The sequence below is a fragment of the Ambystoma mexicanum genome, chromosome 10, assembly GCF_040938575.1.
Source record: "Ambystoma mexicanum isolate Mex_15411 chromosome 10, UKY_AmexF1_1, whole genome shotgun sequence".
NCBI classification, from domain to species: domain Eukaryota; kingdom Metazoa; phylum Chordata; class Amphibia; order Caudata; family Ambystomatidae; genus Ambystoma; species Ambystoma mexicanum.
Window position 1 is genome coordinate 763484212 of NC_090932.1, and position 23780 is coordinate 763507991.

Below are 23780 nucleotides of genomic sequence, written 5' to 3' on the forward strand. Positions count from 1 at the left end.
GCCCGGGATGTCAGGCGGTGGACAGTGTAAGTTCCCATTGTATGGTACTGGCACTGGTGCTTCCGTGAAAACCATGCCTACTTGTAGTCTGCCAGTCTGGAAAGGGTGCCGGTACGCTGCTACCAGCACCCTTATATTTAGACCGCCATGCTTGTAAAATTCTTCAATTTCACAAATACATTGAAGGCAGTTGTAAATAATTCACATAATAGAGTTTTTCGAGGACCACACTAGAGGTAAGTAGGCTGCATACTTCAGAACAGCTGAGCCTGCGTGACTTTGGCCCTGATTTACAAAATTGTTTTCAATGGGACTTTCCCATGGTGACCCATTTGTGTAAATCAGGTCCTTTATCTTTTCAGAATAAGTCAACTCAGTATGGTCATGTTTATTATGTATGGGCAGTTATTTCATCATTTGGATCCGTAGAAATGTTCCCAGCTTCCTACAGGCATGCTGTCTAATGTTAGGCCTGGGCCTTTTAATGTCCTGACTCATACATATGTCGGCCACGCGCAGTGGTGATAAACTGCTGCATCGAGGAAATCAGGTAGCACCATTCAGGTCTGATTTGTATTCCCTGGCTGCGCTCAGCATCCAATCTCCCATCTTGCCCAGTTTCCATACTTTATTAGTGCCTCACACCATTAATTAATGGTGCTTGACTCTCCAAAGGTCTCTGCAACATCAAGTAAATCGCTGCACAGCAGGCAGTGAAGTGCAGGCAGTTAAGTGAACTGCTTGATGCTCCAGCTCCAAATCTGCGCACTCGAGTGCAATTCAGAGTGTTCTTTTGTAAGAGCCTTTGATTATCTACTGTATTCTAGTCTTCGCTTTGCTTCTTTGAAGGGGGTCGCCATTTTTCGAGCTGTTGAACTAGGAGCAAACTTCAGGGTTCACTTGCTTCATCCACTGACACGCTGTACTTAAACAAGGCAGCAAGGGCCCATTGGACATAATACAAGGTAATACGAAACATAATGCTTCAAACATTGAAAAGGAGTACCAGGTTAGGTTAGATATTATAAATACCACCCTGTCGTGTCAGGCATAGTCACTGGTTTTGGCCCATGTTTTGCGCATGTGTGTGTGGGAGACACAGTGGGTGGCCTGCAGCTGTGCATTGGCTGACCACTCATGCACAAATAAACTGGCCCAGATCCTTTGCTCCATGTTTAGTGCACGCCTATGGCTGTGCATTACGTGCACCACTCATACACACCTAAATGTGCCCATCTTTGACCCATATTTAATGTATGTGTGGTACACAGCCTTCAGCAGTATGCATATCACTAGATACAACTCACATGGCCGGCAGGCCAAGAGGTCCCTCCAGTGGAGGGGATCTCACAGAACCTAAGCCTGCCTAGCAGTGGCACCACCAAGAGAGTGTTCAACTGACTGGTGAGGGATTACCTTGAAGGTCAGTTCCCGAAACCATGTAAATTGCACAGTGGGGACCTGTTGCATTTGCTCTTACATACAAAAGTGTCCCCCACATGCAATGTTCGTCGCCTGCACTACGTAGTGTCAAAGGAAGGAGTACACACAGGAACATCGCCTTCACACCTTCTTTCTGCACTGCCTTTTGCAAACTGTGAGAATGCTGCCTGCCAATTATGCACAGTCCACGGAGTTTACAGGTGTAAAAAGCAGGTGGATTCCACAGGACTCCAATCCATCACTCCCAGCATCAAAATCAGATGCTGGTGGGAATGCATGCTGATCTGTATGGCAGAGCGGATGGGTGTGGCGGAAGTGGTAGTTCCATATTGTGCCCCCTGTCTGCCATAAACATCAATGAAAATCTGGGCGAACATAAACACGTGTACATGTGTTAGACATGCTTTTTACACGTGCTTCTTAAGCCATGGAAGATGAAAAGTGCCCTTTGTGTTGTCTTCCCATCCAGGGTTTCTTCTCATGGAGACACAAGTTCTGCCCACCCGTGCAGCCGCTGTATATTTGTGGTTGTCCGTCGCAGCGCGAAGGTGTGCTTTTTCAGCAGTCATATCGTGATGCTTGCACACTTTTTCAATGGATTATCTGCTTTTCTCGTAAAATACAGAGAAGCCCAATGACATGCCTCGTTTCCCTCCATTTCTGCATGTTTCTCATAAATAAGATTTTGGCTCCTCTTCCCTACACATATTTGAGGCAGAGAGACCGCATTCTTTTTCCTAGTATATCCAAAGTGTAGATGGAAAGGCAAGGAACTCTTACTGCACAGAGGAATCTTTAGGCACGATTTCCAAAAGTGCTTTTCTATGGGGAAACCCCCATTGAAAAAAAAGTTTTTATAAATGTCGTGGGGGGATAGCTCAGCGGCAACGTGCGCGCCTTGGAAACAAGATGACATGAAGCAACACAGGTTCGGTCCCTGGGTCCGCGCTTAGAAACCTCTGGGTATTAAGCGTGTTATAAATACATAACAACTAAGACATATTCCTGTAACAGCACCTCGAGGCCCCTGGGGCTGTGTGAGTGCTTTAGAAATGCAAATAAATAAATGAGGGCAAATTTGTTTACTGTTCTAAAGAACTAGAAAGAAGTCGCTCATAAAAGTATGCAATCCATTAAACTTTATCTTCCTGTCATGGGTTGGAACACGAACTGCATCTGCCCAATCATGCTTCTAAAGTATGAGGTGTGATATCCTAAAGGATAAAGTGCTTACTCTCGTGTATGTTATGCATTGAGCTATTACTAAATGTGAATGTACATTCATTTTTTAGACAGCGTGTAAGGCTAGTAGCTGTTTGTAAGTGATCACTGGTAAGGAAACTGACACCCAGTGGTGATGTAATGTGCTTGAAATCACAAAATGGGTAAAGCAGTGAAGTCATCATTTAAACCCTGATTTCATGGATCTCTACTCAACATCTCAGCCGTCAGAGACTGCCTCTGGGCATAGCGTGATTAATTGATTTTATATTTACACCACATGCCAGCAACGTGACTTAAAATAGGCGAGCATGAGTAATAGAAAATGACAATTTAGCTCCACAGAACAGAAAAAAGGCTTTTCAAAATCAGAGATGATCATCTAACTTGAATGGGGCAAATTTAATTCCAACCCTTGACCAAGGATGCATACAGATTTGAAACACATGTTCCTTCGTTGGCATCCAATGCAAGTTACTCAGGCAAGGAGTGACAATATGTCTAAGGCCATGTCGTGAACCAGATGGACTTTAGCATTCTGAAAATCCTGCAGTCTAGAACACTGAACCAGTGGGAGACCCAGTTATAGACTCACCCATAAGCTATCGCGATTGCTACTTTGTTTGGGAATGGCAGAAAAGTAAACACTTTGGATAGTATGAGTATGAGGATAACGGCAAACGGCAAAAACATTTAGGGCTTCATTACACGGTAGGCGGTAAACCATGGTGCTATTAGCACCATGGGGACCGCCGGTACCATACCGGTACCACCATGGAGGAAAGAGGAATTACCACCCCATTCCAAGGTTGGCGGGGTGGTAATTCCCCCTTTCTCCATGGCCCACCCCCATTCCCATTTTTGCCCCATAGGGCATAATGGGAATGGGGAAGGAGCTAATTACGGTACCGCAAATTGCCGTACCATAATTAGCACCAATCTCCCTTTGCGGGTCCCACCTTTAACAGCTGGTCTACACCAGCCATTAAGGTCGGTTCCCGCAAAGGGACCTCGTAGTAAGATGGTAAGAGTTAATCGTCACCGGTACCCTTACCGGTCACCGTTAACCCTTACCGCCTTCCGTGTAATGAGGCCCTTAGTCATTTAAACAGCACTTTCCTTTTAAAAAAAAATACCACCTAATTCTGTTATTTACCACATGCTGTACACAGAAAATGGTCCATGGGGTAAATAGCTCATGCTTACCCCATGAAGTCCTGTCTATGCACCCATGCTGTAAATACCACATACAATCCCAAGTCATAATGAGATGTTTTTTTTTTTAAACAAGCATAATAACACAGGATATGCTTTAATCGCTATAGTCATAACGTATTCCACAGAGTAATAAATACTGCTCATGGACCCAGGCTCTTTTACTGGTAAATGATACATAGGTGTCATAGGTACAAGTGTGGGGCAGGTATCATTAGTCAATTGCCTCCTATGCTTTTCTCTTATCATGATTCTGTTATTTCAGGGGTTTACTTGTTTTGATTGTTGTACATACAGGACTTGGTATCCGGCCATCAAGGGGCCAGTTGTGAAGATGTTGGATGCTGTAAGAAAACCCATCTATACTGATGACAGAGCGCACAGGAGCATTGTAAAAAGCAGCAGTCGTGACATGAACACATGCAGGAAATCATATGCCATCAAATTAGTTGAGGAGAATTGCCGGATTTCCAAGTTTTGCTTTGGGCCAGACACGAAAGAGGATACACACATAATGATGTGCATGACACATCCATTTGATCTTGAAGCTTTTGCAAACATTGCCAAGGCTGGTGTCCAGGTCTGCCAAAAGATTTGGTAAATTAAAGGTGCTAACACTATTGTTCTTGGGCACGTGTGCTGATTATCTATCAATCACAATGATAGCGATTTCTTGCCACAAGTGGGACAAAAGCCCATCTTGCATAAATGTTTCATCTACTCATCCTCAGTAAAGGACTGGGTTTGCTGACATAACAACCTTCTCAAGAAGTACAGCTATAGAGCACAAATCTGAAATTCAATCAAAGTTTGCCATGTTTTGATGTCCTAACATGCTTGTAATAGTGACTTACTGTTGCAATTTTTTTTTATCAAGCTACAAACTGCGGCAGAAATATGAGAATTTTTCATTTTGTGTACTTTAAATACTTTTCTAAACTCAAGACCTAGATTTTCGCTTGGACTAAAATGAATTTAGCCATACTTCAAAGGGAGATCTGTAACAAATAATGCTTGATCATAAGCGCACAAAACTACTTATTTTTTATTGGGAGATATCAAGAATTCTGCAAAAACCCATGCATACAAAAATACTGTAGGAATTCTAATAGAAATACACGTGCTGGTATGGAACTGTCCTGTAACATTTTGGGTTTTGTTCGTTCACTGAAGATGTGTTCATTAAACATATTTTATTGGTTTTCACAACATACAAAACATAACCATCACACCCGACTGTTGCGGTTACTTCCAGCATGACATTCGTTTCATTTTACATATTACAGTCATCCCCCCTCCCTCCCCTTTAACTCGAGCTTCCCCTCATTGCCTCCAATTTCTATCATCCGGGGGCAAATCCCCCTCGTCATGTCCACTAGTATCACTTCCGTTGGAGTCGATGATGGAAGATCCCGCCAGTGTGGCAGCCATTTGCCTCCAAGTGATAAGTGGGCCCACTTCCTCTTCCCTCCCCTACTGACTGCATCATACCACGCTGTGGTCTCAGCGTCAGCCCATTTCAGGAGGTCGTTCCACCACAATTCCACTCTGGGCCTGCAAGCTGCTTTCCACCCCATGGCTATTCTCCTTTTGGCCAGGATGTATGCCAGGTCCTTGAGTTTACTAACGTGTTTCAAATTCCGTGGTCTGGCAAATCCCCCCCAACATGCACGCCCAAACAGATTCCACATCCAACTTAATCCCCTTCTCGGATAATCGTAGCTTGACTTCACCCCAAAAACTCCCCACCTCTGGGCAGGCCCAGAACATATGGATCATCCCAGCATCCACCTCCCCGCACATGGGGCATTTTTGTACGTCTGGGCCCCCAAATCTGGCAATCCTTAGGGGGGGTCATGTATGCCCTGTGGGTGACGTATAACTGCATTTGCTGCACCCTAGCAATTCTAGACACCTTTTTGTGGTACCTCTGGGCTCTGTCCCACTGTCCGTCTAGCATGAGTTCTCCCGCATCCTCCTCCCACTCTTTTCTCAATTGGGGCAACTCCTTGCTCCCTCTGGACATCAGTACTTTGTATATTCGAGATATTTCATGCCCTCCCTCCGAGATATCATACATTGTCTCAATGGCTGCAACCGGCTGTTCCACCAGTGCTGCCTCGGGCCACGTCTCCATTACCCGGTTAATTATTCCAGTGTGCGTAATGTACTGCCCTCTGTGAAGCCCGTACCCTCCACTATCGCATGAAAATCCAGTACCTTCCCCTCCTGCGATATATCTCCCAGGGTCACCAGGCCCACCTGCTCCCAGTATTTGCGGATCCCTCTCCTTAGTTGCTCATCTGCCCCGCATAGCACCACAAGTGGCACCTGCAGGGAGCTGGGCGTCGCGTTCCCCACCACCCAGCACGCCTTTCGCCACATTTCCCAGCCCAGTGCGAGTAATCTCGGGCACCCCCGCAGCTCTGAGTTAGGTAATCATATTAGTTATTTTAGGAAGTAGGGTTCGCATTAGCCCCTATGCAGTCTAGATTCCGCCGTCTCTTCTTCCGACAGCCATCTGGCCACATATTGTAGCAGCCCTGCCAGGTGGTACATCTCGAAGTTCGGCAGCTTAATGCCCGCTCTATCGTACGTATTCTGCAGTTTCCATAAGGCTATTCTGTTCCAAGAGTTATGCCAAAGGAACCCTCGGCACAGGCTCTGGAGTTTGCTGAAGAAACGTTTGGGCAACATGCACAGGATGTTTGCAAAGTAATGTAACAGCCTGGGTAGGACCACCATCTTGAGCAGGGCTGCCCTCCCCACCATGGCTAGGGGGAGTTTTGCCCAGAACTGCATGCTGTACTTAATACCTTCCACCGCCCTGTCTGTGTTATATTTGTGCTCTTCTGCGGTCGTGTGTTATATATCAATCCTCAAGTAGTGGAATGCTTTGGTCTGCCATGGTATCCACAAAGTGGGCAAACTACCCTGTGGGGCTCTCGCATACCTGCCCAGGGGGAACATGCATGACTTGTCTGGGTTAAGTGCTATGCCCGAGAGGGTGGCATAGTTCTCCATCGCCTCTAGGACGTATTGCAGGTTCTCCTCAGGGAAGCGCAGGTACAACAACATGTCATCCGCGTACAACGATATCAAGTGTGGTCCCCCTTTAGTTTGTACCCCTATTTCCTCGTATTGCTGTTTTAGGCAAATTGCTAACGGTTACAGGGCCAGGATATATAGCATCGGGGACCAAGGGCATCCCTGCCTCGTCCCTCTGCTGAGCTGCCATTTGTCTGATATTATCGCCCCCGTTTTAACCCTGGCTATTGGCGAGCTGTAAACCATTTTTACCCATCGCAGGTACCCTTGTCCCATCCCATACTCTTTCAGGGCAGCCAGCATCCGTGGCCACCTCACCGAGTCGAAGGCCTTTACTGCTTCTAGTGAGACAATTGCTATCTCACCCAGGTCCTCCTTTGCCTGTTCTATGACATGGTGAAGCCTTCTGTGATTATCCATTATGCTCCTGCCTGGGACGTAACCCGTTTGGTCGGGGTGTATGAGTTTGGTAATCGCTTTTTTAATCGGTTAGCCAACACTGTCGTTAGGATTTTACTATCCTGATTTAATATGAACAGGGCTCTGTACGACCCACAATCCATGCTTGGCTTGCCGGGTTTAATAATCGGGATGATCATCGCCTCCCTCAGGGACTCCGCAGAGTCCCCATCTCAAAGGTCTCATTGAACATTGCCAGCAGTGGGGGGAGCACTTCCTGCCTGTATGTTTTGTAGAATTTGCTGGGGAGGCCATCCGTCCCCGGGGCCTTGCACGTGTGCAGGTGTAACACCACTGTCTCCAACTCCTCTAGAGTTATGGGGGCATCCAGGTTCTCCCTTTCTTCCTCGCTCAATTTTGGTAAACCTATGTCTTCCAGAATTTCCTGTATCTCCAGCGCTACGGGCTCTCCTGCGTCCTCGTACAGCTGTTTATAAAATCTACAGAATCCCTCATTCACTCCCTCCTGGGTATTCCAGACCTGGCACTCTTCCCCCAGTATCTCTCTGATCGCTGGCCTTGGTGTCTCGTTCATATATAGCCAACGGAGCAGCCTCCCTGGTTTGTCCTCCCCTGCATGCTGTCTTTCAACATATTTTTTGTAGTTCAGATTACAGAGCCTGTCCCAGAGTCGCCCGCAGGCCTGTTGTAATTGGCCCACCCGTTCAGCGTCCTCCTGTGAGGTGCTCCCCTTCCGCATAATTCCTTCGAGTTTCCTCTCGGTCTCATGCAACTCTCGCTCTATACCCCCTTGGAGCCCTCTGGATTTAGATATGGCCACCCCTCTGATCACCACCTTGAAGGCCTCCCATATGTTTCCCTTTGACTTTACACTCCCCGTGTTGTGTCGAAATACCCGGTTATTTCCTCCCTGAGGTCCTCACGGAAAGCAGTATCCTTCAGTGCCTCGGCCCTAAGCCTCCACGTGGGGATTCTGGCTCTGGGAGGCTAGTGTCGCCAGGCCAGGACCAGAGGGGAATGGTCCGATAATGTGCATGCCTTGTATTCGGAGTCAGTCACTTCCCCGGCCAGTTGCTGGGTAGCGAACATATAATCCAATATTGTGTTCAGGTCGTGTGGGGCAGCATAGTGCGAGTAGTGCCTGTCATTTGGGTGTTGCTGCCTCCATATATCTACTAACCCAAAATCTCTCAGCAAGGCCTGTAATGTTTTAGCTGCGGGGGTGGATTTTTCTAGCTTTGTATCCGACCTGTCCATTCTGGGGTGCAACGTACAGTTAAAGTCCCCTCCCCATATGACCGCTCCTCCTAAGTGGAGGCTAATTTTGTGGTATAGTGTTCTGAAATAGGCCACTGTGTCTTGGTTGGGGGCATATGTGTTTATGATGCACAATTCTCTATTCTCTAGCAGCCCCTGTATCACTAGCATCCTCCCATCTGGATCTACCATAGTTTGGAGCAATTGGAAGCACACATGTGGTGCCACCCAGGTGATCACCCCCCTAGCGTAAACTGAACATGTTGCGCCAATGGTGGTCCCTCTCCACTTTCTTCCCACCACCTATTGTCTCTCTCTAGTGAGGTGGGTTTCTTGCAGCAGGGGTATATCTATTTTTTGCCTTCTCAGGTACATCATAACCTTGTTCCTCTTCAGGTAGCTGTTGAGGCCTCTAACGTTCCAGGTCACTATTCTAAGTTCTCCCATCGTCATCCTTATTCCTCCCTTGACCTCCGCACCTCTCGACCCCTCCTCCAGTTGGCTTGGCCTGAATATTAGCTCGTTCCCCATGCTTTTTCAACATAAACTCCCCAACTCCCCCTGCCCCCGGTCTTCCCAACGAACAACACTGCACACCCCACAAAACTTCCCCCCTCGAACCCCCTCCACCCAACTGTTGCACAGCTCCATCCCTGGTTCTCAGGCTTGCCCGCATTTGGTTCTTTAACTCGGCAATGCCGGTCTCAAGAACCCAGCAGGGGGTTGCTGGTCTAACGGCGGCACAACTAAACTAGTTATGGGGGTTTAAGAGCAAGCTCCTCAGACCTCATGCAATTTGCCCTATTTTGCCCAGCATGGGCTCTCCTGCATATGCCACCCGGTTCTTAACTATCACAGCTGGCATCACCCTATCTTATATTCCAGTCCCAGAGTCAAGTTGTACATCAACATGTATTTATAGCCCACCTCTCGCAATCTTCTCTTCACGGCCCCATAGTTTATACGTTGTCTCTGCACCAGGAGTGTATAGTCCAGGTGTGCTGTGATGTTCGCCGATGCCCTTTGTATCGTGCCTCCTTTCCAGAAGTGTTCAAGGATCTTCTCCCTATCTCGATAGTTCAGGATTTTGGCTATTATCGGTCTTGGGGGAGCGTCTGGTGGCGGCCTCCTGGCCAAGGCTTTGTGCCCTCTCTCAACCGCAAAGCCCTGTGAGAGCACCCCTCCTTCTATTTCCTGCAGCAGTATCGTCTCGACATATTCTGTCGGGTTAGATCCTTCCGCTCCTTCTGGTAGCCCCACAAGGCGCACATTATTTCTTCGAGCGCGTCCCTCCGCCTCCTCCACTCTATTCTCCAAGTTGCTCACCCGTTGTTTCAGTATGTGGATCTCCGATGTGTGGGACGCACATGCCGCAGTGTTCGGGGCAACGCCTTTCTTAAGCTCGCCTGTGCGCTCCGCCAGTGCCCTTACATCTTGTTTTAGGAGGTTCACGTCCTCCTGAACTTCTCCAACTTTGAGCTCCAGTGCCGCTTCCAATTCCGTCATGGCGGACTCCAGCTTGGTTTCCCACGTGAGTTTCAAATCTGCAATCGCTTCCAGGATCTGCTGGTCATTTCGTGCCGTGGTGGAGTCTGTAAAAGGGGACTTGTCTTTACTCCTAGCTCCTTCCGCTGCCTGCGGGGAACTAGCAAACTCCTCCAGTATTGGTTGTTTCGCTTTGATCTTGACCTGTCTGCCGGCCATCACGCCACTGCCCCGAAGCTGTGGTTTGGCTGTCCTGTGTGTGACCTCCGGTGTTACCAGGCCTATGTATGGCCAGCCGTGGCACCGGCGCAAGGCTGTGGTTTGGCCCCTTTTTTTTTCCCCTGCTGTGGGTTGGCTTTCATGTGGGTTGTATCCTCCCACGTTACTAGCTGCAGTCGCCACCGCTGCCTTAGTGTACTTTGGTATACTGGCCCATATTGGGCCTTATGTTGGCTACACAACCAGTTCCTACAGCTTTCAGGTGCCGGCTCTGAGGCGGGGTCAGCCGTGCTTGTGTGCGTCTGCGGTGCTTCCCCCTGGATGGGCGTCTCAGGCTTGCCCCACTTCTATAAAGATTCGTGGGTACTCACTGTCCCGCTGTGATAGCCATAATAGCTATTATGTGCCTCCCAGTTGTATTGTCACACTTTGGTTTTCCCTTCCTGTCCCCTTCCGCGGGCACTCCTGTAGCCCTTCCGCTCCACTCACCACCTGCCCACTGGCGCTTCCATCTGTAATTGTGCCTTGCGCCCCATGCCATGCTGCGTCCGCCAGGCTCCTGGCGTTATGGCTCTGTGCCCTTCCAGTCCAACTTCCCAGGCCGGGTGTCCGGGTTGTGTACAGGGTGCCACACATTGGCACTGGCTATCTCCCGGGCCCGGGCTGGGTGCCTTCGGCCTCCTCACGCTCGTTTCCGGGGCTCATGTCCCCACCGTTGCGCTTGTGCATCTAGTGCGGTCACCCGCTAGCTGTGCCTCAGGATCTTACTCCGATCTCTGTCCCTCGCCGGTGCCAATCTGCACTCCGGTGTGTTGGGCAGCTCCAGCCCAGCCCACCTCCTTTGTTTGCGACGTATTTAATGAAGGATTCAAAGTTTCTTCCTGTTTACCTCATAGGTGCCCCGTAGTGTGAGGGCTCATGTCCCCCGTACGGCTCGCCTTTGCTGCACCCCCTTTCCCGGCTGGGGGCTGCGTGGCTTCTATAGGGCTGCCCTGTGTCAGGCGGCCATACACGCAGGGGTGGCTCTGTCCTCCCCCCTGTAGTTGTCCTGTTCTGCCCGCCGTGTGCGCTCTGCTCCAGAGGCGCCCCGCCGGGTCTATGGAGCCAGTATATGCTCCCGATCCTGCAGCCCACCCGCTTCCTCTTCACCGGGGCGTGCTGCAATGAGGAACGGGGCACGTCCCGTCCTACGGTAGTATTCGTCTCTGGAGCTTCAGCTGGAGTGTCCGCTTCTTCTCGCTCGCTAACGTTTCTTGGATATGCGTGCGCCTTGTGTTCGCAGCACACAGGCGCTCAGCGGGCCCTCCTCCTCAATATCCGTCTCGCTCCTTTATTCGACGGAGGGGTCCGGCCTCCATCCTCCCCAGGAAGCACCGTCCCTCGCTCCTGGACAGTAGTTTCTGCTGGAGCTGCTCTGCTAATTTGTGGATTTCAGCCGGGATACGATCATTTCATGCTGCTGGGGTTCCCACAGCTGCAGGTGTCTTGCAGATTGCAAATGCTCTAGTTTAAGGTGTCCATACACCGCAGGATCATCATGGATCGGCAGGAGACAGTCTGAAGCACGTCTTGTGCCATGGCTGCTTGGCCATGCCCCCCGAAGATGTGTTATATATATTTAATAGTTCTGGCTGATTGGTGGAGCAAGCCAACAACATTTGCCAGTATACATTGAGGAGGGCAGGGGAGTGTATACAGTGCCCTAAGAGTTTCATTCTAGGCGTGTGATGAGTGTATCCTTGGACATTGCATCAATTGAAGTAGTGTAGTGGACTGGCCACTTGACACCACGAGAACACGCTACAAAACAACTAGGCCGATGTGTATTATGAGAAAACGACCACTGCGCGATCGCACAAGGATTGGCTGTCATCTGTTAGTATGAGCCATGACTTTAGACAGCAGCCTCTCCTGAGAAGGCCTGTAGCTATCTAATGGATGCTACTTACACTCCAAAAAGCATTAGAATTGCAAATCCCACCCATGAACTGAAGCCATTGTTGATTACAGGAAAGTGGCCATACGGGAGTGCAGTTCCTGCAGCCTGTGATAGGCTATGCTTCATAAAACACAAGTGAGTGCGAAATCTGAGCTATGGACACTTTCTGTTCTTTTTGGAAGGTTACCAAATGACATTGATTAATACAATGGCAATAGATTAAGATGACTTAAAAAAGGAAAACTACTTATTAATAAATGTCCAATCCAAAAAAAGATAATTATTGTCTTTGATGCGGTAGATTAAGAAGTTAATACAAATGACCCCCATAGCCACAATAGTGGCACGATCACAACTCAGTAAAACGGCACTGACTTGGATGTAAGTCCAACCTAATGGTGGCAACATTCCACGTTTTAAGCTTCCTTCCAAAATCACAGCCATTTATTTTTGGAGTACAAAAAAGGTAGCAGGCGCCCCTCTCTAGAAAGAATATGACATGATAACCTGTTCTGTGGTTTTTCCCCCACTTTGAGAGTCCGCAGCCATCGCTTTTTGTTCACTGTACTTTTCACAAAGGAGGAATAACCCCTTGCATATCAGTTTTTGTCCTGTCCACAAGGGCAGTCCAGCACCAAAAATGCCAGGCAAACCTCCTTTGAAAAAGAGTACCAACAGCAACCGCAGACACGTGTTTCAGCCTTGTTGGGCCTCATCAGTGAGGTGGAGCTGTGCCTCCCTGAGCACAGTGAGCAAGCTGTTTATTTTTGGAGAGCCTGCAGTTCTTGCTGGAGTGGAGAAACCTGTAGTGAACATGCTCAGGTGGGCAGGTGGTTAAGAGGTCCCAGGTTGGGTCAGATTGCGGTGGTGATGGTATGAAGAGCAGAAGCAATAGTCGCTCAGGGGAGGTACAGCCTTGTTCTCTTCTTGCAGTAGGGGAAGCGGGTTGGCGGCAGACTCACTGAAATCCGATTCTATTCATCAGCAAGACCAGGAGGATGCTACCTGCAGTTTTGGTTACACAGGGCTGATGAGCCATATAGAACATATAGCCCTGTCACTCACAGGACTAAGCCCATAGGGCCCTGTGCTGAACATCAGCACTACAGATCTCGATATGCACCACTGCCTGCCCTTTTGAGGTCATCATCTTGATCAAGTTTCTCATCCTTTACAACTCCTTCAGGTCTGAAATCACTAGGAAAGCAGTAATGTGAGTACAGAACCTAGTAGGCACTACATGCAATACGAAGTGGAGGAGGTGATACACAGTACGACATTCTCTTGCGCTGCAAGACATCGGCAATGGCATTTCCTGGCACCAGTGCCTACACTAATTTGTAATAAGGCAACAATATAATAACTTGTTCTTATTATTCACAGATTGGTGGTGGCACTCCATAGGTTACATTGCAATACACACAATCCCCCTCCCAGGAATATGGAATAAAAGGCACACTGAGGCTTCCAGGTGAGCTGGCAGTAATGTTGTGCCACAGCCAACACAAGGAAGGGAATGGGGCTGATTACGAATTTGGCGGTGCAGGTAGAAAGTGGAGGTCATTCAGTTTACCTCATTTCTTCCTGTACCACCAAACTACAAGTTTGCTGGTATCATCTCCACCTCTATTACCGGGTAGTAATAACTCCGATTTTTGGAAGTAAAAGTGGAGGAGTTACTCCCAGCTTTAGGTTCGAGGTAACTCCTCCACTTAACCTCCAGAAAATGCTTTATGGAGAATGGAGTCTGCATAAAATGGGGATTTACACCACCAGGCCACCACTTGTAACCTGGTGGTATTACCGCCAGAGGTAATAACATCCAGTGGTAAAGTGGCCTACCAAGTGGCGGTATCATTAATTCCGTTTTACCAGTATTCTTCCAGCCGGAATACCATCAGAAGGACAGTGACACAGCATCCCTGAGGGACAGTGACACAGCATCCCTGGGGGACAGTGACACAGCACCCCTGCGTTCTCCCTTGCTTACCTAATCAGCTCATCCGATGGTCTATGTATACCATTCAGTCCATGACTTTGTCTCCAAAGCAGCAATGCCAGCCAGGGAAGCATGTACCATAGGGATGCTGCACTACTCTCCTCCGCTTCTCTGGTTTCACTGCCTGAGATGAAGCAGGTGATGATGGGAAGTACTGTGCAGAAGAGGATTCAATAGAGGATGCAGTGATGCTGCATTCCCCCATCCTTTCACTGGCACTATTTCTGGGCACACTTAGCTATGTATTTGTAATTCCCAGAAACACGGTTTAATAGTGATACCGAGTAATGTGCGTTCATGGGAATTTGCTGGTATTTTTTTTGTTGTTGTCAGGCACAATAAAATGCACCTAGGCATTACAGAAGATAAGCAAACAAACAAGTTGATAGAGTCCGCAGCGTTAGCAAAATACATGAGTCTTTAGGTCTTTTTTCGAATGAGAAGGAGGTGATGTATACTTTGAATTCAAAAGAAATTACGCTGCCCCACCTAGGAGAATTAAGCCTTCCTACCTTACGGGGTAGGCAATATACTATTAAGTACAATATAATATTAAATATTACTCCATCATTACGTTACAGAACCAAATATTCCATATCATAAATAGATGTTATTAAACATATATGCACACACAAGACTGCACCTAGAAGAAATTCTTCGACCAGTTGGGCTAGTGGAGGAGCACGGAATTGCACATTGTCTGCACAATGCTCCAAATACTTGAGAACAAAGCAGTGCAAAGTGGCACTCTCTTGGTTTTAATACGTGCCTAATGTTTAGAGATAATTTATTTTTCTATTGTATGTTTTTTATCTGTATATTTATTATACCGTGTCTATGACTGTGTGTGCATATGTGTTTAATAAAATCTATTTATGATATTGAATATGTGGTTCTATAACTTAATGATGGAGTAATATTGTTCAGTTCCTTTTATGTGATTTCATTGTTTAGCTCTCCTTTTCTTAATAGTATTCTCTGAATCCTCCATGGGAGTTCATTCAATAAATGAGGGCCAATCACTGAGAACCTACTGCTAGCCCTTGATTTGCAGCTGGATTGAGTGACAGTCAAGCGCAAGGGTTGTCTAGAATGGAGCCAGCAAATAGAGTGATAATGAAAGACCCTCTTTACCAAATACCTTGGGGGCAAGGCCATGAAATAATTTCTAAATTAAACATAAGATCTTTAATGAGATTCTGCAACTACCCGGGAGCCAGTGCAATGATAGCGTAAAATCGGTGATGTTTTCTCTTTTAGCCAATACAAATATAGGCCTCATTACGAGGTTGGCGGTAACCTGCTGGTGCTATCGGCGAGTTGCCGGCAACCCCATACTACCATTTCCACCACATGATATCCCGGTTCTCCCGCGATATCATGAGCGGCAGCAGAACAGTAAATCCCCATTCCTGTGGAGTCCCATAAGACTCCACAGGAATGGGGACACTGAAGCACCGGCACCGTTGCTAGCGGTGCTGGTGCTTCAGTGAAAACACTGCAGGTAGGGGCCTGAGTTCCCTGCAGATCAGGCCTAATGGAAGTTCTGTGCCCCTACTGGCAAACTCACAGTTTTGCAGTCCGGAAAGGGTGCCGGTACGTTGCTATACAGCCACACTTGTATTGAGTCCCACTCCAAAAAAGAGTTTAACAACAAGCATCAAGAGGCAGTTCCTACAAAGAAGAGAGCAGTGTACCATTATTTGTAGTTATGATATCCTTCTACATGTTGTTAATGTTGGACGTAAACAAATAATTTAAGGTTTCACACTGCTCTAATGCTGAGTCTAGACAACACCAGTTACCTTTAAGATTTAGAAAATACTGAACAACTTGCAAATGTTGCCTATGGTCATCTTCTGCCTGTTAGATCTGATTGTGGGAATTAACTTTCTTAGTTTCAAAGACAGATTTATTTATCAGGTTTTTATATACAATAAAGGGCATCTTTGATAGTAGACAAAAACTCCCAGAGGAGTTATGTTTCCTCTAAAGTTTGACTTTCCCCTGAAAGTCGGCATTCATTTATTTAAGTTGGGGGCAGGTAAACCAAGGTGAGTGGTGCTTCTCTATTTTCTTGGCTGGTGGATGGACTGTGGAATCACAGACTTTTCAAATAGCAGGTTGTCATGCAGTCGCATAGCACAAAATGCAGGGGCCTCCCTGCCAGCCATGCTGAACCCCTCCACTCCAAGCTTGGAAACAAAAGCATGGGCCACGCCACACTCTGCGCCACTCTGCACCACCAGCTATGCACGATGCACATGATGATCATGTTGCTGCAGTGGTACGCCACGCACTGCTCTAGGCGAGTGGTGCAAGTATGTGTTTTAATCAAACTTTAAATCTTTCACCTAGTGTAGAAACAAGGGGGCTGTGCCTGGCTCGTACGTCCTGACACCCAAATGTACTAGGCAAGTCTGTGCGTGGCCTACTACTATATTATGTACAGCAATATCCCGCGCTTAGAAACCTCTGGGTATAAAGCGTGTTATAAATAACATATATCATATCATATCAATAATACCATAAGAAAACATGTTCATGCTGGCTCTATCATTAGCACCCAGGGAGGCGCCTGAAGCCAAGGAAAATGCTTGGAACATGGGCTATATTCACAAATGTAAGCCTGCATTCCGAGCAATTTCATTAGTGTTGGGCGCTTCCCTTCCCTGCTCCATGCTCCCCTTCCCATTAGCACTCGTGTAGGTCACTGCACGGGTGCTAATGGTTTTCTTGTCTTTCAAAACAATGAAAGAAAAATGTACCTTTCCCTCGCCGGCCTACGGCACCGTCCTACGCCAAGCTGCCTTCAGCCAGGCAGTCCCCCTCTACAATGTTGATCACATCAGTCATCAACATTCCAGACAGACTTCGTAGTTTGAAGCTGTGAGGAAAAGGTACTTTTTTCTTTAATTCTTTGAAAATAAAAGAAAACCATTAGTACCCGTGCAGTGATCTACATGGGTGATGATGGTGATATGCCCCTTGGTGGCTGGGCCCACCCTATGAGTAATTGCCCGCCACTTTCATTAAGTGACCCTCGATACGCTGTGACCCTTAACCTGGGCGGCTGTCCATTACCCATGGGGTCGGGCCACCACATCTGGGCATATCACGCTCAGTATGTGCCAGCATTCCCATGTGCGAACATTCTCTCGTGGCTAGACTCTTAATTCCAGTGAACATCTTCGCTTTCAAATTAACAGCAACCTCCCTTTTTCTGGACTAGCTAATCCAATTAAAGGAACATACTTTAGGCACAAGAACAGTGACAATTGGTCCACAGTCCTCTGTGCTGTGTACCATGTCTCAGTTATAAAAAACAATGGGGCTCATTACGGGTCCTGCAGTAACTGCGCCAGTGCTACTGGCGGGTTGCTGCTGGACCTGTAAATATTTACCAGTGCCTGATTTCCCGGTGCCACCGGGAGATTACAACCCCGGCGGCCTGGAAAGTCATGCGCTAGTAAATTGTAAGTCCCCATTCCCAGGACTCTATGGGAGTGGGGACGACGGAAGCACCGGCACTGCTGCTAACGGTTCCGGTGCTTCCATGACGGTCTGCCTACAGTGGCTGCTGGGGGTCAGACCTGTCGGGCACGGCGGCTCCGGCAGGCAGACTTGTAGTATGCCGGTCCGGAAACAACGTGCTGGCAAGCTTACCAGCACCATTGTTTCCAGACCAGCAAACTTGTTATGAGCCCCAATGTTATGAGGGTGCCATTAATACAATCTGCAATGAGTATTGCATTGGTGACAGCTGGCCTTGCGTCTATGAGTGTGCGTTTTAGTTAAGGGGTAGATGTATTCAAATCCTCAGAATTAATTTGATGACATGTCAGTGGGCTTCTGAGAAAAGGAACTACATTAACAGTGTGAATTTTATTTTTATACCAAGAATGCTGTGGGATTTTACAACTCCCAGCATTGAAGGCCTGTGGTGCTACCCCTTTGTAAGAGGTCCTTAGGAAAGCCAAAACCGAGAAAGTGTGAGTGCAATAGGATAATACGTTGAAGGTAGTGGTGAGCAATAAAACGTTGTGGCGAAGGAGTTGAACAGAGATTCACACTGACCACCAGACAAAGGCCCACCTAAGCCCAAACATAGTTGGCATAATGTCTCAACAAGCTTTTCAGGTCATGCGCATTCGGAGTACGTCACAGGGCTGCCCCTAGCAATGCGAGCAAGGAAATCTAGTTCGGCAAACCCTCCGGGCACGCACAGCTGGGCGAAAAGTAAACCAAATATAGCTTCATGACTACACATGACTAAGCTGCAATAGTATCATGTACTTCTGCATAAGTGTCAAATGGCAGCAGGCAGCAACAAGAGTACTTGAGAGTTGTATCATTTGCTGGCAGTACTTTGCACAATGCTACAACCTTTAATTACCAATATCTAGAAATGGTGGGGGTACAGCATTTGATGGCAATTCCCGGGCAAGTATATAAGTGCATGGGCGTTTCATGCAACCCCTAACAATGGTCTGTGCATTGGAGCATTTGATGGCAATTCCCGGGCAATGATATGAGTGCATGGCCGTGTAATGCAACCCCTAACAATGGTCTGTGCATTGGAGCATTTGATGGCAATTCCGGGCAATGATATAAGTGCATGGGCGTTTCATGCAACCCCTAACAATGGTCTGCACATTGGAGCATTTGATGGCAATTCCGGGCAATGATATAAGTGCATGGGCGTTTCATGCAACCCCTAACAATGGTCTGCGCATTGGAGCATTTGATGGCAATTCCCGGGCAATGATATAAGTGCATGGGCGTTTCATGCAACCCCTAACAATGGTCTGCGCATTGGAGCATTTGATGGCAATTCCTGGGCAATGATATGAGTGCATGGCCGTGTAATGCAACCCCTAACAATGGTCTGTGCATTGGAGCATTTGATGGCAATTCCGGGCAATGATATAAGTGCATGGGCGTTTCATGCAACCCCTAACAATGGTCTGCACATTGGAGCATTTGATGGCAATTCCGGGCAATGATATAAGTGCATGGGCGTTTCATGCAACCCCTAACAATGGTCTGCGAATTGGAGCATTTGATGGCAATTCCTGGGCAATGATACATGTGCATGGGCGTTTCATGCGACCCCTAACAATGGTCTCTGCATTGGAGCATTTGATAGCAATTCCCGGGCAATGACATATGTCCATGGGCGTTTCATGCAACCCCTAACAATGGTGTACGCATTGGAGTATTTGATGGCAATTCCCGGGCAAAGATATAAGTGCATGGGCGTTTCATGCAATCCCTAACAATGGTCTGCGCATTGGAGTATTTGATGGCAATTCCCGGGCAAAGATATAAGTGCATGCGTGTTTCATGCAACCCCTAAGAATGGTCTGCGCATTGGAGCATGTGATGGAATCATGCAAACACCTGGGAATTTAATGTCGAGTCAGTACCTGGACGAAGCATGGCAATAACTGGCAAATAGTGATAAGACCTGACAGTGACGGGCACATGGTGGGCGTCCAAGGGTATTTGATGGAAACGCTTGGCCTAGAAATACTTCTGTACAGGCGCATTATAAATGACTTATCATATCATATCATTTCATATGGGGTGAGTTGCTGGGAATATGATGTTATGTCAAAGGTATTTGTACCACCCACCGATGGCAAAACATATGATGGGAGTACCTGACACACAAAGTCAGTACATGACATGTGGCAATGGTGTGTATGTGTGTGTCTGGGCTCTGATAGCAAATATTGGTACATAATGGCAACAGTTCCTTTCTTGATCTGAAAAGGTTTTAATAGAGAACATGTATGCATGCTGTAGTAAGCCAAAGCGTATAATAGATTTTACTCATTTGCATATGGAGGTTTTTTTTTTAATAAACGAAGCAGAAGAGATGCTAACCTGCGCACAAACGTTAAAAGAAACAAGCAAGGGGCGTGGACTGAGAGCCCTGGAGATGCCTTTTAATTCTCAGAGCTTGCACTGGCTACTGACAATCATTTCACCCACTGGGGACCTTGGTAAAAACACCTCTGGAAAATGTAAGCAGGGAGACTCTTTGTGTATCCAGTGGGATTAATACAAATAGAGAGCACGCTCTAGTGGGCGGGATGAACCCCTGCCCACAAAGCCTACCACACCCCTAGAGTGTCACTCCAGGTGGCAGTTTTTTCATACTGAAGAGTTAATTGGAAGCAGAAAGGAAAGGGCGTCAGAGACCACAGGAAAGCAAGGAAGTTGCAGGGGATTTTGGAGGTGTCGCTTTGAATAAGATAAGGACAAAGTACATACCACGTTGATCTCAGGTAGGGAGAAGAGGTCACGTGAACTGCAGGGGTCTGGTGCTGGCTGTAAGCAAAGAAATAAAGAAAGAAACAGAAAACAAACATAAATACTGGGTAACCAGGTTTGAGCAGAGAAATGGGGGTTTGTGGGTGAGTGGTATATGATAAAGGGCTTCTAGGGAGCTTGAGACAGACCCCGAGATTAAAGCCCACAGGGTTCTCTTAACAGCAGGCGAACAGCAGTGCCATAGTTTGGAGTAGCCGTTGTTCACATTGTAAGTTAGGATCACAGCGACATCTACACAGAGACTACTAAGACTACAATAGACAATGTAGACTCAACAGAAGTCTTCTATTTTCAAGTGCTGAGATCAACCTCGGGGTCACACTGTTTACAAGGATGGCGCGGGCGCAACAGTGGACTGATTTGGAAGTGATATGGAAAACCAGAGTGGAATGAATAGCTTAGTAAGCATGAGCAGAGGTCAAAAACTGAAAGGGATGCACTTGACATGTGGTAAAGACTGAGACTGACTAGTTCTAAACTACACTGACAAGGAAGATACAAGTGAAAATCAAGAAGACGGATGCATTGAACGTAATGTCTGGCTTGAGAGCCGCATGATAGAGAAGGGGTATAGTTCAGCTACAGAAGGCTTAACAAAGCGATCTGCAACCTTTGGCTCACCAGATGTTTTGGACTACAAATCCCATCAGCCTTTGCCAGCATAGTTAATGGTGAGAGAACATGGCAGTTCGAGGCACAGAGTCAATGAAGGAACAAGTGAGTTTAGGCCACAGAGGAGTTTCTACCAATGCAGCAAATATGGGGAATAGAGTTATTATGGGAACAGTGAGTTCATGATATGGTGAGTTGAAGGCATAAAGATAACATAGTCAACACAGAAAATAAGTGGAATCTGCAGGCTAGTGAGGATAATTACAAGAGAAGTGCAGACTAATAAACACAGGAAAATAGTCTGGCACCAATAAAGGAAGCCTGCAAGGTGAGAAAGCCTGAAGCACTGCAGGAAGATCCAGAGGCAGCAAAATAAACAACTACAGGGCTGTTTACTGGGCTGTAGGTTCAGAACACTAAACATGCAAGGCATTGGCAAGGCAGAGTAGAACACAAGCAAGCAAGACATTAGAATGTCAACCCAGAGAACAAAAAATAGAAATATAATGTAATGTGAAGTGGCCTTATATAGCAAGAACTGCTAAGCCATTGGGACTGAGGAAGCACTGGATTACTGGAGTCTGGATCCACTTGGGTGAAAATAGCTGGAATAACTAGTTCACAGACACCCACAGCAGGTGGAAGAGAGTTTATTTAGGGATTTCCAGATTCACTCATACAAGATGAGGCTGGTTGAAACCTCTTAAAGGTAAGGCAAGAACCCACGCCCCGTCTCATCCTCAAAGACTTCCTGCAGCTACCAGAATGAATGGGCTCAAAAGTGCAATAGCACATGGCATGGATCCGGTTCTAATGGCTGTCTGGGTTAGCAGTACAGGGGGCATCCTCATAATGTCCCCAGGTGGTGCCCTGTGGTGACAGCATGAAGAATCATGACAGAGGAAAGAAAGTGTGCAGAACCTGAAGCAACAGATAACCATCTGATTCGGCATACTATGGAATCAAGATGAGAAACAAGCTGAGGATGGCGGAAGGTTAGCTCCCGCATAGGGATGCACCGAAGTAGGGAGACACAGAGATGTGGCAGGAAGCAGGGGGAAGAAGGAGACAGAATGGCGATCGCAGTGGTACATGGAGACTGGTAGATCTAGGTGACATACACACACAGTGGGGACCAGCAAGGAGGCCAAGCCAGACCACTGCTGTAAGCCCCACGTGGATGGGAGAAGGAGGCAACCAATTGGATACAAGGGCTGGAGTGGAAAAGCATGATGGTTGCTCTCAGCTAGATCGTGGTTAAGATGCAGAATAGGATGAAAGGGGCACTGTGCTATAGGCCACAAACATGGGGATGCGTTCATGGAGATGGCCACCTGAGAAACGCCAAAGAAGGGCATCCAGCCTCCTTGCACAAGGCCAGGGCGCTGCGGGTTGGAATAATTTTACCCTGGTATCAAAGAGCTAAACTGAATAGTGAAATGCCTTTAACTCTATATGGGCAGACCCCCTGCTGCACCAAGAGAATATAAAGCAGGAAGTGTGATAGTTCAGACATGGTATCTTGATAAGAATTAATGTTTCAATGTGTTTCAGCTTAATGAAAGTAAATAAGGGTGCTTATAAAGACGTCTTACAAAAATAAACCTTGTCCTCTGTCCAAACCTCTGCTATCTTGCTTGCTGACCCTACTACTAATAAAAGAAACAAGACTTAGCCAAGGAAAGGGTATTCTTACTTCCCCCTTCTTGCCATGACCCGTTCCCCAACTGTCTCTCTCTTGAAATGTTCCTCTTGGATTTCAGGCCTTGGCCTGTTCGTACAGTTCCAAACAGGTTACTTAGTTTTCAAAACAAAGCAAAGGGGGAACTTCTGTGCTCGTCAAGAGAGTCAAGAGAGTCTGGCATATCTGAAAAAGGTAATTTCTCAAATGGGTTTGTAGCTCTTTCAAGCTTGCAACTGGTCTCTCTGTTTCCCTCCTCCAAGACGTTCGAGAGGTTATCATGTAACAAGTTCTCATGGTCCAGCATGGACCTCTGGTCTCTACTGATAGTTTTAGTCTGTGTAGTTTTCCATCTTCTGTGAGGGGCCTTGCCTCTCAGCCCAGACTTGGCTCTTGGCTCTGTTCCTGTTTTCGCGAGAGTGTTTTCAGGTGCACCACTCTCAGGCATTTTATCGGTTCAGCTTCACTCCCTCTGGGTGGTTCTATTGCTCTTCAGTTTCTGGTAGGCCCTCATGGGCTATTGGTTCAGCTTCACGCCTTGTAGGTGTTTCTGTTATTCTCTGGGTTTTCGTAGACCCACAGTGCTTCGGAGCTTGGTTGCCCTCACTCCTCTCCTTGGCATGAACAGAGTACCTTCTTGTCCATAGTGTTCTTCTTTGGGAGAGGTGGCAACTCCCGTAGCCGTGGTACTGTGCTTCTCTGATCATCGGTTCCTTCATTTCAGTCTGCGTCCAGGTGCTGTAATTGAGACATGCTGTGTGCCACATCTGTGACGGCATGGTCTCTCCCCATTGGAGACCTCAATGCCAGGGGCTTTCTTCTCTGCCCTCCCGGTCTTACCAGCATTCCATGCGCTCAAAGTCCTCTCTGCCCACCACGTATTAGTGCCTTTAGGATGT

At 47.3% G+C, this 23780-nt stretch overlaps 1 protein-coding gene across 1 annotated transcript in view; it reads right to left on the bottom strand.

Moving 5' to 3' along the window:
• The window catches only part of GPR149 (G protein-coupled receptor 149), a 479507-nt gene that overhangs the window by 12852 nt on the left and 442875 nt on the right, over positions 1 to 23780 (bottom strand). The window lies entirely within an intron of this gene.